The sequence below is a fragment of the Mastomys coucha genome, unplaced genomic scaffold, assembly GCF_008632895.1.
Source record: "Mastomys coucha isolate ucsf_1 unplaced genomic scaffold, UCSF_Mcou_1 pScaffold1, whole genome shotgun sequence".
NCBI lineage: Eukaryota > Metazoa > Chordata > Mammalia > Rodentia > Muridae > Mastomys > Mastomys coucha.
In genome coordinates this window covers 29,591,635-29,596,313 of record NW_022196891.1, presented here as the reverse complement: position 1 = coordinate 29,596,313, position 4,679 = coordinate 29,591,635, and the positions used below count along the sequence as shown (strand labels likewise).

At 43.9% G+C, this 4,679-nt stretch overlaps 1 long non-coding RNA gene and 2 other non-coding genes across 3 annotated transcripts; 1 reads left to right on the top strand and 2 right to left on the bottom strand.

Annotated features, from left to right (window-relative positions):
* Nucleotides 1-592: 592 nt before the first annotated feature.
* LOC116070170 lies at nucleotides 593-2,181 on the bottom strand. Its single transcript, XR_004110298.1, has 2 exons — nucleotides 1,995-2,181; nucleotides 593-798 (listed from the first exon to the last, which is right to left on the bottom strand). It is a non-coding gene; the product is annotated as an uncharacterized LOC116070170 (long non-coding RNA).
* Trnak-uuu lies at nucleotides 1,515-1,587 on the top strand. Its single transcript has one exon. It is a non-coding gene; the product is annotated as a tRNA-Lys (tRNA).
* On the bottom strand, nucleotides 1,875-1,947 carry Trnak-uuu. Its single transcript has one exon. It is a non-coding gene; the product is annotated as a tRNA-Lys (tRNA).
* Nucleotides 2,182-4,679: the final 2,498 nt, after the last annotated feature.

The following is a 4,679-nucleotide window of genomic DNA, read 5'->3' as shown; positions in this document are numbered from 1 at the left end:
GAAAAAACAAAAGCAGGTTGAGCAAGTCAAGTCAGAGAGGAACACTCCTACAAGGTTTCCGCATCGGTGTCTGTCCTGGCTGACTTCCTGTCCTGACCTCACAGTTGACAGACTGTGATGTGAAGCAGTAAGCAGAAAGAAATCTTTTCCCTGCTGTGTGTGCTCATGGCTTTTATCACAGCAATGAAACCCTAACTAAGGCAGAAGGGGGCCTTCAGGGTCACCTAACTAATCCCCTCACGTGTGTACAGACCTGACTAATCCCCTCACGTGTGTACAGACCCAACAAATTCCCTCACATGTGTACAGACCTGACTAATCCCCTCACATGTGTACAGACCCAACAAATTCCCTCACATGTGTACAGACCTGACTAATTCCCTCACATGTGTATATACCCAGGTCTATTTGTGATCCCTCAGCTGGAACCACACATCCCTTCCTAGAACCAAACATTCTAGGAAGAGAACATTTCTCTAATCAAGGCTGAGCTATTTTGAAGGAGCCTCAGGTACTCAGAAACAAAGGTGAAACCCCTTTGGCAGTGTTTGGAGTTCTACAACCCGCGCATCAGAACTCGGGAGATCTGGAGGCTGACTATATCTTTAAGGCTTATTTTATTTTTAATTATGTACATATGTTTATGTCTGTGTAAGAGTGTGTCACATGGGTACCTGTGGCACTCAGGAGGGCAGGCTCACTGTGTAGACTAGGCTGGCCTTCAACTCGGAGAGATCCTCCTCCAGTCTGGTACCCACAGGTGTAGAAATCTTGCTTTGAAAGGATTCATCCTGGAGGCTGAAAGGAGAGGAAAAGAAAAACTCAAGATGTAAAGAAGTTTAAACTCCCTTTCTTAGGATCTAGATTCAGACCCATCTTTCCATTTACTTCTATTTTCGTGAATATTAGACCATCTCATCAACAAATCTGGCCTTTGTGCTAAGGAATGTTTGAACAGCTCCATCATTTGGTGAATGGAAGAATCATTTTTCATTAATGGGAGAAATGGAACGTGGTTCGGAAAAATAAAGTTAATAAAAGACAGAAGAGAAAAATGTAATAAAAAGATCACAAGCTGGGCAGTGGTGGCGCACGCCTTTAATCCTAGCACTTGGGGGGCAGAAGCAGGCGGATTTCTGAGTTCCAGGCCAGCCTGGTCTACACAGAGAAACCCTGTCTCGAAAAACCAAACCAAACCAAAAACAACAAAATAAATCACAATCCTATGCTGAAGTGTCTACCTTGTTTGTCCATTTTCCTGAAACTTATTAGCATTAATTTTGTTTTAGAGAATTTAGTAGGTACTGGCAATTTATCAAACATCAAATATGAAAAGACTTTGGAAAATGCTTATTAAGTAGATGGAACAAAATGGAAAAGGAAATATTGTTTTTTATATATTAAAAATAGACTAAATACCTGAGACCTGCTTTTAGCCTGCCAGAAAAAAAAAAAAAAAAAGGACAGGTTACCATTATATCAAGTAAATACAAGAGAAAGTTGAGGTTTAGAGCGCCCGGATAGCTCAGTCGGTAGAGCATCAGACTTTTAATCTGAGGGTCCAGGGTTCAAGTCCCTGTTCGGGCGGCTGCAAATTTTGCACGATGTTCCATACATACGCTAAAAAAACCTCTATCTTTCAAAATACGGTTAGGTATGTTTTTCATAGATTTAAGGACATCCTACATATTCTTAAGGCGCTGCAAATTTTTGTTCTATAACGTGTAGGGAGAACTGGACGGTGGAGACGAGAAACGTCCAAGACCTCACCGGAAAAGAGTGACGATACAACACATAGACTAGTTTGCTTAAACTGCCCTTTACTGCAACGTTTGCCGATTTGAAGTGGGGGAGAAAAATCCTAAAAGGACAAGCGCCCGAACAGGGACTTGAACCCTGGACCCTCAGATTAAAAGTCTGATGCTCTACCGACTGAGCTATCCGGGCCCTAGTGGAACAAGCCTCCTACAGCTCTTTACATAAGAGTAAGGAACCTTGTGCAATCGCTCCCTCCTGTAGTGTCGCCTCCCGGGGAGAAATTTAAGCAGTCCAAATTCTGCTTCCAGCTGCGTTTTAGCCCTTTAACAATGGCGAGCTTCCAGTCCCCCTCTCGTTAGGTGGGCTTTGATCTGTAACCTTAGAGCGACGCGGAATTACGTTTGAAGCGCCGTAGTGACAAACTTTGACCAGTTTTACCGTTGGCCGGAAAGGGGCAAGCGACCACAAACGTGCGGTCCTGAAAGGGGATTTGCTGAGCTGTGGAGTATAAAATGGGAAAAAGGAGGGGTGCTGAGATTACCTGTAAATCTCCAGAACCTGGTCAAATAACATTACCTTGTACCCCCGGAGGTCACCAGCTGTGACACGTAGTACGACAGAAACCCTACGAAGCCAGAGACCAGAAAGCTGTTTATCTTGGCATTGGAGGCTCTTCCTCAGTAATTTGAGCACAGCCGTTTGCTATGGAGCTGACTTGAGAATTACCCACTACAGGGTTTTGAGAGCCTTTGCTGGCCGATTTTCTTTCCCTTAGTTCCTTTCATAATTGTCTTCAGGGTGGTTGCTTTAGTCTAGTGATGCCACTTGATGATGTTTACCCTAAGCAGCGACCGGGGCTGGAGGCAAAGGACTAGCTAGATAGTAAGGCCTGAACACTCCTTTTCAAGAAAAGAGCCCCATGTCGGGTGCCTAATGACCCAACTCCTTGGGGTCTGGGATCAAATCGGCCTCCACCCGCTCCCGAGAACACCGAAAAAGGAACAATTAGTAGGAATGTACAAAAAGATTTGACCACAGAAGATAGCGTTGGATGTAAATTGTGGTACAATCTTGATATAGAATGATTGGAGTGTTTGTTTTGTTTTTTTTTGTTTGTTTTGGGTTTTTTTTTTGTTGTTTTTTGGTTTTTGGTTTTTGGTTTTTCGAGACAGGGTTTCTCTGTGTAGTTCTGGCTGTCCTGGAACTCACTCTGTACACCTTGAACTCAGAAATCCTGCCTCTGCCTCCCAAATGCTGGGATTAAAGGTGTGCGCCACACCACTGCCTGGCTTGTTTTGTTTTTTAATTACAGAATCTTAGTTAACCCAAGGCCTGGAACTAGCTTGGGGCCAGCTTGGGTTCAATGGTTAAGAGAGCATACTGCTCTTAGAGTGGACAAGAATTCAGTTCCCTGCTCCCACATCCCATCCTGTGAGTTACAATTGCCGGTAACTCTAGCACCATGCAGATCTGATGCCTCCAGACATCACTCACATGCACATACAGAAAGACACATATACATATGCATAATTTAAAACAATGAAAATCATTTTAATTGCCTGTAAGCTGGGGAGATGGCCCAGTAGTTAAGGGTGCTGGTTGCTCTTCCTGAGGACCTTGGTTGAATTCCCAGCACCTACATGGCAGCACATAACTGTAACTCCATCCAAGAGGATGCCCTCTTCTGGTTTCTGCAGGCACCAGGCTCAAAATGTACAGAAATGCATTCCCTCATACACAATAAAAATAAATTTTAAAAAGTCATACCTCGTTTACAATGCCTTCAATGTTTATGTTAAATAGGAAGGTCAAGAGCTATCGACTCATACTCGGTTTATGGAGTCAGTAATTGAGCCGTAAGAGTTATTTTCCACATTAAAAAAAACAAAATTGAGTTGCTATGCAGCAACAAGCACAGAAATCAATTCTAAACAGGCCAATGAGCTTCAATATGAAAAGTATTTGTTTGTTTGTTTAATGTGCTCTGCTGCCTGTACACCTGCTTACTAGAAGAGGGTATCAAATCCCTTTATAGATGGTCCTGAGCCACCATGTGGTTGCTGAGAATTGAACTCAGGACCCGTGGAGAAGCATCCAGTGCTCTTAACCATTGAGCCATCTCTCCAGCCCCCACAGGCCCCACAAGTTATCTATAATTTAAAAAAAAAAAAGGAAAGAAGCCGGCTATGGTGGCACTCACCTTTAATCCCGGCACTCGGAAGGCAGAGGCAGAGACAGAGGCAGGTGGAGCTCAGGCCAGATTAGTCTACAAAGCGAGTTCCAGGACAGCCAGGGCTGTTACACAGAGAAACCCTGTCTCAGAAAAAAAAAAAATTAAGATAAAATAAACAAAACAAAAGCACAGACAACACACAGGCTAAAGATTGACCCCCATGTGCATGCAGTCAAAGGTTGCCAACCGCATGCCAGGGAAAGAAAAACCAGGAAGAAACAAACCTGTGATTTCCCCACCTTGTGCCTCAAGCCTCCAGAACTGATGGAAAAGTGACTGCAGTTGTGTAAGCCCCCGGTAGTGTTTTGCTATGGCCTCCCTGGAAAACAGACACAATGATTCATTCTACCTGTGTACACTAATATTTCTGTATACCAGTGAAATGAGTTAACTATAATTATACGTTTACTGTCACTGAGCTTGAGAGTAATGACTAAGAAGGTAAGCTGCGGGGCTGAAGAGATGGCTCAGTGGTGCAGAGCACACCCTGCTCTTGAAGAGGGCCTGAGTTCAATTCCCAGCACCATATCTAATATGACTATAGCTCACAACTGCCTATAAGCCTGGATTCATGGAGTCTGATGCCTTCTTCTAGCATCTGTGGGCACCCGAACGCACGCGGCATACACATGGCATACTCTTGCATGTGTGGGGACACACACACATACACAACACACACACTTAACAA